Source organism: Eschrichtius robustus, chromosome 15 (genome assembly GCF_028021215.1).
Source record: "Eschrichtius robustus isolate mEscRob2 chromosome 15, mEscRob2.pri, whole genome shotgun sequence".
NCBI classification, from domain to species: Eukaryota; Metazoa; Chordata; class Mammalia; order Artiodactyla; family Eschrichtiidae; genus Eschrichtius; species Eschrichtius robustus.
In genome coordinates this window covers 43,913,069-43,927,926 of record NC_090838.1, presented here as the reverse complement: position 1 = coordinate 43,927,926, position 14,858 = coordinate 43,913,069, and the positions used below count along the sequence as shown (strand labels likewise).

The following is a 14,858-nucleotide window of genomic DNA, read 5'->3' as shown; positions in this document are numbered from 1 at the left end:
ATTTGGTTTCAGATTATAAATTTATCACTCTTAGTTCTCTCACTCCAAAATCTCTACCCCTCAAGTGCTTTTTCCTTCAAACGTGCTCTGATTTTTTTAACTATATATATATATTTCTTTTTTCCTCTTTTATCTACCTTTTGCTATTTTATCTGGTTTTTCGTGACAGGAGCAATCATATATAAAAATCTCCTCCATTCTATTTGCAAATGGAAGACAACCATTAATTTTAAGAGCTGGGTTATTGTCATATTTCATTTTGCTTATTATAAGAGGTATCTAGGGGAAAATAAAGGCAAAAGTTGAAAATATCTGGGCCATTGAAGAGTTTCTGGTTTGAAAGGAGGCAACAAATCTCCCAGTTCAATCTCTTATTTTGCAGGTTAATAAATCATGGCTTAGAGAGAAGTGTGAGAAGTTTGTCAGGATCTACTCTTAGATTTTAGTAGTCAGGAGTTGAGTCCTAAACCTCTGGATCTTGGAAACTTTACTCTGTTGTCCTCTGTGTGACCTTCACTGTACATGCACATATGTGTATATAAGTTTAGTTGAAGTGGTAGGCTGAGTCTGAGTGTGTGTGTGTGTGTGTGTGTGTGTGTGTACACGTACCTTTCAAGATCTATGTATATTTGTGTTACTGACACAATTAGATAATGCTCTGACATTTGAAGTTATTGAAAATTATCTTTGAACTCTTTGTCCTGTGTTGTTCCCAAGAGAGAATACTGCCTTCCTATCTTGTTTGGTAAAAATGAAATTACCGAGGATGTTTTCAGTTCAACTTAAATTTATCCAAAGTGATCTAAATATTATTTTTGAAGTAAAAGTATAAAGCGTCATTTAAAAAATAGGGTTAATGAGAAAAATGCTGACAGATTCCTAGTGCTATTGTCACTGCAGACTAGTTCTTTATTCAAGGCACCAATTAAGTACAAATTTACATTTAACTTATCAGAAAGAAATATTTGTTAAATTTTTATTCAGCTTTTGTAATTTTAAGCAGAGTTTATTCTCTAATACCAAATAATATATGCTTACACTTGCTTCTATATATTTAGCTATCTAGGTAGATGGCATATCCCATATAGAATACAGTGGAAGCACTATAATAAATATATTTCTTATTATAGAAACTGTCCAAAAGATTACACCAAGACTGAAGGATACCAAATGTATCTTATATCTAACCTTTTCATTGGCGCTAAGTAATATTTACCAAAATTATTAAGTTGGATCTATTTTAGCATCCAGGACAGACATATCAGGCTATCATTGATAACATATTTAATAATACATTTAAATTTAGAAATTTATTCAAATTTTCAAGTTTTTCATGAAATTCTTTAGAATTAGACGTTCTAGCTCTAGTTTTTTTTTTTTTTTTTGCTATTAAAATTTATTGCAATAGGGCAGAACTCAGGACGAGGCATAATGAAAAAACATTTATTTTATTAGTGTTCTCCTTCCTACTGATACTAGTAATCTCTAACAAATATCTATATTTAAATAAAAGTTTTCAGGCTTAGCAAAATGTATTTTGCTTTTTTTTTTCTTTTTTTTACATATAAATGCTATGTTCAGTTTATTGATGTACCAAATTCTTAAACCATATAGGGTCTTTAGTTTATGTTGACATTGTAGATTTTTCTTTTCTATAACCTAAACCCTCAGAGATACAGGAGTTGTAAAGTCTCATCTTACCAGCAACTTACAGATATTCAAATGGCTAGAGTGCAGAATTTAATCCTCAGTAGACTCATGCTGAGTTTTCATCCCTAGCAGAGAGAACTGCTCCTGCCTTTCATGTCATTATCAGGAAGGCTGTGTCAATATAATTTCACTTTTATTGAATGCCATCTATAAACTACAAGCTAGTACTGAATCCTCCTTCATCGAAGCCTAACGTGTTCATCTATGTGAGGTATAGGTTTCCTAAGATACACCTGTTCAACCTGAGATACAGTTTCCCTAAGCATAAGAGATGACCATGAAACAAGAATTCACAATTCTTTATAAAGTATCTTAGTCAATGCTGTTTTTAAAAAAATAGAAATATTCAACAAGGTTGACATTTTGGTTATTTATCCAAAAAAAGGGAGAAATAAAGCAAACAAACAAAAAAACGTAATCTGGATTCTGGTTTAACTCATCACTACTCCCATTGGCAGGGGTCAAAAGGGGGTTTTGATTATTAAGAATAAACTTTCCCTCCCCTATCCTCCTTGTGTCTAATGGGGAAGATTGAAAGGGAAGGCAGAGAACTCTGTGTGCCCCTGGCAAAAACTCCCTGCTTCCCCAATCCCCACTGTCCAATGATCACAGCCTGTGGTCAAGTCTGACATCTCAGAGGGACAACAATTGATGATTCTCCATTATTTGCCACTTCCACTGTATTGTTTCAATACAGTGTATTCCACTGTTCTGTTTCAATAACAGTGTAAATAATTACACTGTTATTGAAACAGAACATCTCACTGATATTTGGATTTTTTAACAAGCTGTATAACAAAAACTTTTGAGTAGATTAAAATATAATTTATTTCTTCAATTTCTGTAAAAGTTTGTGGAGTCTTCATGTGTCCAGTATTGGAAGAAAAAATACCAAACTTCCTTTTACTGGTCTTCCTGCAACTTCAAGAGACAGGAGAAATGAAGCAGGGTACAAATATGATCCAAGATAGTCCTCAAAAGTAATATAAAATATGCACACAAGATAGATATAAATTTGGAACAAATGTAAATTCTTAAATTTGATTGAAATTTAGTTAATTATTGCCCACAGCCATCCTTTAAATATTGATAATACAATTTTCTGTTAATATGCCTTTTTTAGTGAATCACATAGTAGTCAGCTGAGTAGGCATACAATAAACAGTCACTGAAGGATTGACTGAATCAATGAATGGATGCAAAATCATGAAGAACGAGATAAATATAAAGTACTGAAAGGGAAAGGAAGGGATTAGTAAGCGGCAAAGAAACACTTCTTGGTTTTGAAATTTTGACACATATTAAATGGTTGAGTTATACATGTATAATTCAGAAGAGGCTAGATATGCTGCGATCAAGAATAATTATCAAATTTTAGTGGCTTGAAACAATAGAGCTTTATTCCTAACTTATGCTATCTACCCAACATGTACCTATTGTGAACTTACTGTTTCAGATGGATGAAAGGTTCATTTTGTGTGTTCCCATGATCACCACGGAATAGGAACAACAAGGCTGTAGGATGCAGTGCCTGCTGTTAAATGCTTCAGTCCAACATTTGGTCCACATCTAGTCTGTCAAGGACTAGTCACATGGTCCCACTTAACTTTAAGGGGCTGAAAAGTACAACTATTTGTGTATCAGAAAAAGAGGGAACTGTGTAACAGACAGATTGGTAATGTCTGCCATGGTGGGGAATTTTCTAAATCAGGAAAGATATGGCACAACCGAAGGCTAAGAGCTAGAATTTATTCAAAGTAGAAAACAAACAAACATAAAAAACTGCCTGCCATTTAGCCAGGCAAGATCACATGGACTATGATATTCTGAGAAGCCTCCACTTATTAATTACGAGGTTAATGGATTTGGATTTAACACAATGAATAACAGAGAACAGATCCTTACAAATAGTGAAATAAAAGGATAAAAATATCAACCATGGGGCTTCCCTGGTGGCGCAGTGGTTGAGAATCTGCCTGCCAATGCAGGGGACACAGGTTCGAGCCCTGGTCTGGGAGGATCCCACATGCCGCGGAGCAACTAGGCCCGCGTGCCACAACTACTGAGCCTGCGCGTCTGGAGCCTGTGCTCCGCAACAAGAGAGGCCGTGATAGCGAGAGGCCCGCGCACCGCGGTGAGGAGTGGCCCCCGCTTGCCGCAACTGGAGAGAGCCCTCGCACAGAAACGAAGGCCCAACACAGCCAAAAATAAATAAATAAATAAATAAATAAATAAATAAATAAATAAATAAATAAATAAATAAATAAAATATATATCAACCATTACCATATAAGTATTAAGTACTTGATAATTCTGTCATTTTTGCTTTGGGTAATTGGAAAAAGCAGAGTTACAGTAATAAAAGGCAAAAAACTTGTGACAATAATTCAGGTAGGAAGTAAGATTTGGACTTGGGTTTGTAATTTTGTTGCGCAAATGGAAAAAATAACAACAACAACACACATACACACAGGAGAAAATCTAGACCATTTTATGAAGGGAGATATCCAGAACTTGATAACATATTTAATTTTAAAAGAAAAGGAGAGAATTAGAAACACAGTTTGAGATATACATTATAGGGATTGAGAGAGAGTGTATTCATATGTTTATACATGAGTGCAAGAGAGACAAGACAATGCATTTTTTTAACACAAATCAAAGCATCTGAACAACTTCACCATCAGTGAAAATCATATCAAAGTAGAAATAAAGACAAGCGAAGCTTCTCTATCTGTCTTTGAATAGCAATATGAAATTAAGAGTGAGATAATTTCCTATACACGGAAGCTATTCTGCTTTGAAATTTACTCATACACTCAGATATGTTAGAAAGGTAATGCACTCTGTAATGTGGTCTTTAAAATGCACAGTGTGACTGGCATGGTTTAAACATAACGTTTAGTTGCAATATCACCCCAAATTTTCCTAGCAGGGAGAACCAAGGCAAACCACCACTTTTGACTCCACATGTATTCCAGATACAGAAAAATGGATATATTGGCTTCTTTTGTGCTCTCCTTGCTGCATGTCTTTACGAGCAGTAAAACTGTGTGGATGGAGATTTCAGCTCACAGAGAGGCTTCCAGAGGAAAGCGGCAGGAGTTAGCAACTCACAGGGCAACCTGGATTGCAAATGGAACCCAGCAGTCATCATGCTGAAGAGGGTGGGTATAGATTAGAAGGTAGGATGTAGTTATTTTAAGGAGTAAACTCCAAGTGTCTGAACTCCCATGAGGGAAACAGAAAGCCTATGAATAGTGGGCATTCTAGGAAAGATAACTTTGGCTTTTCAAATAGTTGTTCTTCAAAAGGTTATTGATAGGTTTCCAAGACTTAATAAGGAGTTATTTTACAGTTTTCTATCACTGTAACTGTTATGATCTTCAACAAATCACTTACTCTCTCTGTGCCTCAGATTCTTTCTCTGCAAAATGGAGATAATGTCTAAAGATCAGAGAGTAAGTCAGCAGATCACCTGAGGTCCCTCCTCACTTTAGGTTGTATAGTTCTATGATTCACAAAGGCCTCTATGTGGTGCACAAAGGCCAATAACTATAATGATTCTCCCTTATAATTCTGTTAAAATAGTGGCCAGCTACTTCCTACCTGTATGTTTAACACCATTCTGGATTCTCAGCTAGCCCTGCAATTTAAGAAATCCTCGATCAGTAATGGCTAGGAATTAAGTACCTATCTCTTACGGTGTTATGAGAATTGAATGTATTAATGGATTAAAGTTCTTAACCCACTGCTTGACACAGAGTAACTATTCAGTAAGTATTAGTGTTGGTGGGTGTACTGATAGTCATCATTGAAACGGTCTTTGCGCTAATGGTGTTATCAGCCTTTCTGCTGATCCACTCCAATGTAATACACTAATTCTCTGATACCAGTAATAAGTGCCATAGATTTCTTGTGACCAAGTTCCCACTGTGCATTATTATTCTATATCTTGATTTCCTTTTTTCCCTTGGTCTCATTTCTTGTGCTTGATCCTAAGTTTGACTCATCAGTTCTTCTAGGAAAAAAAGATCTATGCAAGAGCTCTAAGGAGTGTGGTGTGGTTGGATTCTTGATTTCTGCTTTGACCTTCTTGATGAGGGTGATCACCTGGACTTCTACTGGCTTCAGTTTGTAACCCCATGTTCTGCTGTACCCTCTGTTGCCTCCAGGGCACCATCAATCTCACTACACCTGGCTAGTTCTTATGGTCTCCAGTGAAGCTGATAATAGATCACACTTTCTTCCTAATTTTTGAAAAATTTAGAAGAGAAGAGATAAGAGAAGTCAGAATACCACCTTTTATATGGTTGATGTTGGAGAGTGTGGGTTTCAGTAAGAGACAAATGAACTTCCTAACATAGAACCTCAGAATTAAGCAAGACCAGATGGGGATAGCTGACTCTAAAGGAAATGAGATTGAAGAGGAAAACAATGAGGGGCTGAGCCCCGGATGCCCCAAAAGTGTCAGTAGACAGAGATTAGAAATGATCTTATAGGGAAATGTCCCTCCTTGGGGAAACTAGAAGTGGCTCTCTCATGATTGTCTGTACTTTCCTCTGTGAAGGGTGATCTCTAAACCTTGGCCATGTTTGGACTAAATCCTTTAATAGTTATTAAGACTCTCTATATTTTATTTGGGGTAGCAGTAGGGGAGTAATGTAAGCCCTCTATAAAGCCTTTACTTTTTATGGAGTCCTATACTAGGGTAAATGGAATACAAGTTTGTGCTCATAATATAAATTTAGCAAACATAATATTTGGTGTTAATTAAAAAGAGACTCTGGAGAGAGATGCTGAAAGTGCAACATTCTCCCTTAAGACAAAATAAAAGACATTTATTTTTTTTTAAAAATAGGCTTATATGAGTTTGTATGTAAACGCAGGAGATAAAGAAAATAATTTTCTGGGTAATGGGCATTAATTTACTATTTGTCAGATTTCCCTATGTTATGATCATCTCCTTTAAAATGTAACCCAGGGTATCACTTATGCTGCGTATTTTTCACAGTGCTATGTCCTCTAAGAACTTCTCTTTTTCATTGTATAAGATAGTGCCCTGGTCAGCATCAAGCACTTTCAGGATATGAATTCATTAAAATATTTTAATAAGGATGAAAAATATTTCATTTTGAAGTGTGTTCTAAGGGTTCCATAGGGACTGGTAGCAAACAATAAATTAACAGAAAAGGAACTTAACATAACGTCAAGCAGTAAAACAATGCAAATAAATTACATTGGTTTCATCTTTAGTAATTATGAATTAGAAAAATAGAATAGGAAACCTGACAGGACTTGCTTTTCTTTCTTGTGGTGGTGGTCGTGGTGTGTGTGTGTCTCACTTGAAAAAGGTGAAGGTGAACTCTGTTCCTGCAACTATATTCTTTTATGCACATCTACAGGCATTCCAATGTTCCAGAGATGTTTCAGAGGCATACAGGACTCTTGCTGACCTACAGCAATAATAATAGGTAGCCTTCACTGGGCGCTTGCCCTGAGAAAAACATGTGCTAAGCAGTTTGCATTTAATCTTTCAGCTATTCTATAACATAGGTACTATTATTATCCCCCCTTTATAAAATAACTTAAAAAAATAAGCTGAAAGAGGTTAGGTATCTTTTCAAGAACACACCACCAGAAAGAGTCAAAGATAGGATTTTCAACTCTTGTTTGTCTGGCTCCTTAGCCATCCTCTAAGCCAGTGGATTCCAAATTATTCACCAGGGCATAAGTAAATAGATACACTAAGGAGTGGATAGAAAACATTAAGAAACATACTTTTTAATTTATCTTATCCTTTAAATTTTTATTTTTGTGTACGTTTTAGAAAACAAACGACATATTAGTAAAGTGTTATATACAGATATTTATAAAGTATATACATAAATTTTGTGTTTAAGCTCAATTTTTGTTATATTTTTATTTTATTGATATGGATATATGATAAATGTTACAAGGAGAGTGGCTCTAAATGATCAGGTGTATTTGCAGGAGTAACAGAATAAGTATTTGAGGTCTACCTTATCTCTTTTTTTTTTTAACATCTTTATTGGAGTATAATTGCTTTACAATGGTTTGTTTCTGCTTTATAACAAAGTGAATCAGCTATACATATACATATGTCCCCATATCTCCTCCCTCTTGCATTTCCCTCCCACCCTCCCTATCCCACCCCTCTAGGTGGTCACAAAGCACCAAGCTGATCTCCCTGTGCCATGTGGCTGCTTCCCACTAGATATCTATTTTACATCTGGTAGTGTATATATGTCCATGCCACTCTCACTTCGTCCCAGCTTACTCTACGCACTCCCTGTGTCCTCAAGTCCATTCTCTACATCTGCGTCTTTATTCCTGTCCTGCCCCTAGGTTCTTCAGAAACATATTTTTTCTTTTTTTTAGATTCCATATATATGTGTTAGCATACGGTATTTGTTTTTCTCTTTCTGACTTACTTCAACTCTGTATGACAGACCCTAGGTCCATCGAGCTCACTACAAATAACTCAATTTCATTTGTTTTTATGACTGAGTAATATTCCATTGTATATATGTGCCACATCTTCTTTATCCATTCATCTGTTGATGGACACTTAGGTTGCTTCCATGTCCTGGCTATTGTAAATAGAGCTACAATGAACATTGTGGCACATGACTCTTTTTGAATTATGGTTTTCTCAGGGTATATGCCCAGTAGTGGGATTGCTGGGTCGTATGGTAATTCTATTTTTAGTTTTTTAAGGAACCTCCATACTGTTCTCCATAGTGGCTGTATCAATTTACATTCCCACCAACAGTGCAAGAGGGTTCCCTTTTCACCACACCCTCTCCAGCATTTATTCTTTGTAGATTTTTTGATGATGGCCATTCTGACTGGTGTGAGGGGATACCTCATTGTAGTTTTGATTTGCAATTCTCTAATTATTAGTGATGTTGAGCATCTTTTCATGCATTTGTTAGCAATCTGTATGTCTTCTTTGGAGAAATGTCTATTTAGGTCTTCTGCCCATTTTTGGATAGGGTTGTTTGTTTTTTTGATATTGAGCTGCATGAGCTGCTTGTAAATTTTGGAAATTAATCCCTTGTCAGTTGCTTCATTTGCAAATATCTTCTCCCATTCTGAGGGGTGTCTTTTCGTCTTGCTTATGGTTTCCTTTGCTGTGCAAAAGCTTTTAAGTTTCATTAGGTCCCATTTGTTTATTTTTGTTTTTATTTCCATTTCTCTAGGAGGTGGGTCAAAAGGAACTTGCTGTGATTTAAGTCCTAGAGTGTTCTGCCTATGTCTATCTCTAAGAGTTTTATAGTGTCTGGACTTATATTTAGGTCTTTGATCCAGTTTGAGTTTATTTTTGTGTATGGTGTTAGGGAGTGTTCTAATTTCATTCTTTTACATGTAGCTGTCCAGTTTTCCCAGCACCACTTATTGAAGAGGCTGTCTTTTCTCCATGGTATATTCTTGCCTCCTTTATCAAAAATAAGGTAACCATATGTGCATGGGTTTATCTCTGGGCTTTTTATCCTGTTCCATTGATCTATATTTCTGTTTTTGTGCCAGTACCATACTGTCTTGATTACTGTAGCTTTGTAGAATAGTCTGAAGTCCAGAAGCCTGATTCCTCCAGCTCTGTTTTTCTTTCTTGGGGTTGCTTTGGCTATTCAGGGTCTTTTGTGTTTCCATACAAATTGTGAAGTTTTTTGTTCTAGTTCTGTGAAAAATGCCATTGGTAGTTTGATAGGGATTGCACTGAACCTGTAGATTGCTTTGGGTATTATAGTCATTTTCATAATGTTGATCCTTCCAATCCAAGAACATGATATATCTCTCCATCTGTTTGTATCATCTTTAATTTCTTTCATCAGTGTCTTATAGTTTTCTGCATACAGGTCTTTTGTCTCCTTAGGTAGGTTTATTCCTAGGTATTGCATTCTTTTTGTTGCAGTGGTAAATGGGAGTGTTTCCTTAAATTCTCCGTCAGATGATCAAGTGAGGTTTATCCCAGGAATGCAAGGATTCTTCAATATATGCAAATCAATCAATGTGATAAACCATATTAACAAATTGAAGGAGAAAAACCATATGATCATCTCAATAGATGCAGAAAAAACTTTCAACAAAATTCAACACCCATTTATGATAAAAACCCTCCAGAAAGTAGGCATAGAGGGAACTTACCTCAACATAATAAAGGCCATATATGACAAACCCACAGCCAACATTGTTTTCAATGGTGAAAAACTGAAACCATTTCCTCTAAGATCAGGAACAAGACAAGGTTGTCTACTCTCATTACTATTATTCAACATAGTTTTGGAAGTTTTATCCACAGCAATCAGAGAAGAATAAGAAATAAAAGGAATCCAAATTGGAAAAGAAGAAGTAAAGCTGTCACTGTTTGCAGATGACATGGTACTATACATAGAGAATCCTAAAGATACTACCAGAAAACTAGTAGAGCTAATCAATCAATTTGGTAAAGTAGCAGGATACAAAATTAATGCACAGAAGTCTCTTGCATTCCCATACACTAATGATGAAATACCCTACCTCTTTCTGACATCCTCACTCACTCATTCACTTTCACTTCTCCTCATCGTCACTCACTTTCTGACATCCTCACTTCCTTAATCTCTAGGCAGCCAGTATCCTCATGCTATGTGCCAGACATCTACATATGACTTTGGTCTCCCATAACAGCCTCCCTTCACGTTCAGGTTTTCCCCTCTTGCACTATCTCCTCTAACTCAATCATTAGGCTTGCCCTTCTCTCAATGCTGCTGCCTGGATCTCAGTGTAAAACAAACAAATGATTCATTAATGTGATCACATAGATTGCTGAAAAGTAATGACATGACTTCTCTAGGATATCTATATTTAAAGGTGAGGTCTTTCACATCAAATAAAACTTTTAAAATGAAGAGTGGAGGGAAAATTCATTCTTTATCCTTATATCTTTACCCAAAGATATGGATTATCAATTACTTGGAATATGTCAAGGACTTTAGGAATGCATGTTTTTGAGTGCTTTTTTCACTTTGCAACATTGGTGAAATTCTACAAAGCACACATTTTTAACATGACATTAAATTTATTTTTCCTTTAAACGAGGGGTTATCCTGGATGCTGTCTTCCCTCTTATTCACCTTTTCTCCAATGACTAACTTTTATACTTTGCATGTGAAATTTGATAATTTCTGTGTGAAACCTAATAATGTATTTAACATAAAAAATTTCAAACTTGCCACAGAATCAATGAAGAATATTCTTAGCCATATCTTTTGCATGGCAGGAATTAGCTTCCAATCATTAAGAGTCTTAGAAAAAAAGACCTACAATCTCTTTGAAATAGCGATGCTATATCAGTTTATATTAGTTGTGAAAATGATCACCAGCTGAAATGAAAACAACAGCTAGATATTTGATATATTTTGGTTCTTGTGAGTCCTCTTTACTTAGAAATCCACCTCTCTGGAGGCATATTGAAGATACACCAGTCAAGGCAAAATTTTTCTACCTTGTCTATGGAGGAAGAGAGCAGAAGAAAACAGTGGACACTATGAAAAAAGTTTATAAAGAATGTGAGTGGATTCAGTTTAGATCTGGCAGGAATGTTAAATTATGTGCAAACTTTGATTTCAATGTAATTCTACTTATTTTCTTTATGGAAGAGGAACATGTTCACTGCCATGCTTTCAGATGGCATCAGTGTTACACTGATTCATCTCAGCAAGCACTTTATCCCAGCACTCTACATAGCATAGACAGAGGAGGCTCAAAGAACTCACAAAACATTCCCACATGAGGCAGTCCTCGAACCAAAAAGTCTATACTATGGTATGTCAGAAAGTTAGACTATAGAGTCAAGCATAGAAATTAACACCTAGTCTTGGGATGAAAGCAACACAGAAGTTGAGATGTTGAATATTGTGCATTAAGTACACATAATGAATATGTGGTGAAGTACACTAGAAACCTATTTCAAAAATCAATTGATGTATCAAGGTTTGTCTGTACGAAAATATAAACTACGTTAATCCTGTAGGTACATTAAAGCTATTTCATCTTTTCTTCCTCTACTTCTTCAAAAAGATCAAGTTATTCTCTCAACAGACTGAAAGCATAGAAACTTTATTCTGACATTTTCATATTTTTATTACTTTAAAACTTAAAACATTGATATTTAAGTCTATTAATTTTATGACTTAAAAGAGATAGACAAATTTTAACTAACTTCAGTTCTTTACAGAATAATTCCTCCTTTTTGATATATCATTTATCATTAAAAGAACAGTTTGGATGTGTGTGTTTGTATGTATTACATGTTCTGCTAGATAAATTGGAGTTGAAGAAAAAATCTTTCTGTAGCCAGTCTAACAAAAATGGATTTTTCTGTATTTATTTACTGAATGAGAGGTTAATTATCTCCATTTTCACATGCTGCAATTTAATTTATTAAATTCTGTGTTGAGCACAAGTTTGTAGCCACATTATTTTATACTATCATCCTGTTTGTTGCAACTTTTTGCTGCCACTAAATATATTATATGCAAAAGAAGAGTGATCCTCCTCCTAATTTATTGATGTGTTGTTGGTACAGGACACATAAATAAAAAACAAACTTTGAAAATACAGAAACACATTGGAAGAATACTGAAGAACCAATTGTAAATGGAAATCATCAGAACTTGTTATTGGGATGAACATTATTTTTTTATAAAAATTTGTTTTTATTTATTAAATTTGCATGTGAATCAGATTTATAAAATTAGACTTTATATAAGAGAATAAAGACAGTGCAAGCAACACTATAACTTCAGAACATAAGTTATTCTATACTTTTGATTTTGAAATAAACCCATGAACCCATTTCATATAGACTCAGATTTAAATGTTACGACAGAAAGCTTAAAAAGTTTTTCACTCAAGAAAATGAAATCATTAAAATGCATTTTCCCAAAGTAAGAGACAGAACTGGTTTACAGTAGACATTTTAAGATGGGTTTCCTTTTTGTGGTCTTCTGCCTTGGGGAAAAAATGGAATAGCTAGAATCTAAAGGTAAAGGTTCTTCAGACCTTTATAAAATTAATCTCTACCAATTAAAGGCAAACCTGCCATATTATCTCAATGGGAGGTAATAATATATTTACTTTTATAAACCAGTAAAGAACACTACTGATCTTTTATGAATTTAAGTTAGTTTACTTAAAATGATAGTTTCTTTACTATTAGTGAATGAATATTGATACATTATTATTAAATAAGTCCGTACTTGATTCAGGTTTCCTTTATTTTTACTTAATGTTCTTTTCCTGACATTTATGTTTAGTTGTCTTGTCTCTTTAGACTCCTCAAGGCTGTCACAGTTTCTCAGACGTTTTTGTTTTTGATGACCTTGACTGTTTTGAGAAGTACTGGTCAGATATTCTATATAAGAGCCCTCTATTGGAATTTGTCTGATGTTTTTCTCGTGATTAGACTGATTTTATCAGTTTTTGAGAAGACGGCCAAAAAGCTAAAGTACCATTTTCATTACATCATATTAAGGGTGCATGCTATTAAACATGATTTTTTACTGCTAATGTTGACCCTGATCATCTTGTTGAAGTAATGCTTTTCAGGTGTCTCCATCATAAAGTTATTCTCTTTTTATCCTCCTTCCATACTGTACTCTTTAGAAGGAAGCTGCAATGCCCAAAGCATACTTAAGGACAGGGAAGTCATACTCTTCTTCCTTTAGGTTAGAATAGCTGCACAAATTATTTGGAATACTTCTACATGCCATATTTGTCTCTTCTCTCAGGTTTATTTATTCATTCAATTATTTGTTTATATCAATATGGACTCATGGACATTTGTTTTATGCCTTGGTATACAATCCAAATAATCTAATACTACTTTATTTATTGTTGTTTCAACTTTTTCTGGTTTTGTCCATTGAGAGTTCTTTCAGATAGCTCCTGTGTCCCTTTGACTTTCACCCATTGATGTGTTTTATTATTATTTTTGAGTATTTTCTTACTTTCTAGCACTATAATATCTTTGACGTTCATATTATATAATTTGTACCCCAGTCTTAGAATCAGTCATTTCTCCAAGAAGTTTTTTTTTTTTTTTTATTAGTTCATGTCTTTTATTAACCAATATACAATTACTTGTCTATGGTTTGTTGAAACAATAGGTCAGACAATATTTGACGCAATAATGTCTGTCAAAGTGGCTGGCCATAAAAACTCCAGCACTACATTCATCTGAAGGCACTCCTGACGAAGGCAACTGATTTTACCATTCTCATCCACCTTATAGTACTTCAGGACAGCCAGCTTAACATTCTTTCTCTTATGCCTGTTCTTCTTGGGAGTGGTGTAAGACTTCTTCCTTTGCTTAGCACCACCATGAAGTCTCACTACAAGATGAAGAGTAGACTCCTTTTGAATGTTGTAGTCAGACAAAGTACGTCCATCTTCCAGTTGCTTGCCAGCAAAGATCAGTCTTTGCTGGTCAGGAGGAATTCCTTCCTTGTCCTGGCTCTTGGCCTTTACATTTTTCTATTGCATCCGAGGGTTCAACCTCGAGAGTGATGCCCATCCCTGTCAGGGTCTTCAAGAAAATCTGCATATTGGTGGAGGTGCCACCACAGATGGTGGATCCGAAAGGGAAGTTCTTTTTTTAAATTGGAGAATGGCATTAAAAATCAAACACTGGATGCTAGATGTGCTTGTTGTTGCTGGGTTTTCTTTGCTGTTAGGCCATTTTCATTGACAAAGCAAGGAAGTACATGTGTGTTTACTAGCCCATGTATATACATGTATCCATAAATATTTTTATATGTAACTATCTGTATCTATATTAAGCTAAATATGAGTTTACACTGATGTCTCCAACTCTAATCTATTACCATATGGATGATTCTTGCCTCTTCTCCTTGTTTATTTGTAAGTTCTCATTTGTACAAATAACCTGGCTCCTACCACGTGCCATCTATTTACTTAATTGTTTGAATTCCAGTATACATATATAGCAGTATCAGAACTGTTAACCCATATCCCACTGGAAAAAACTTCACCAAATAAAGAACAGTACTTGTGTGCAATTCCTTTTACCTTTAGTCTCACAGATCTCACTCATTTCCAGTTACTTAGGTCGGTGCCTT

General features: G+C 35.1%; 1 pseudogene; it reads right to left on the bottom strand.

Annotated features, from left to right (window-relative positions):
- Positions 1–13,864: 13,864 nt before the first annotated feature.
- On the bottom strand, positions 13,865–14,323 carry LOC137777729 (ubiquitin-ribosomal protein eS31 fusion protein-like; annotated as a pseudogene).
- Between the last annotated feature and the right edge of the window lie 535 nt (positions 14,324–14,858).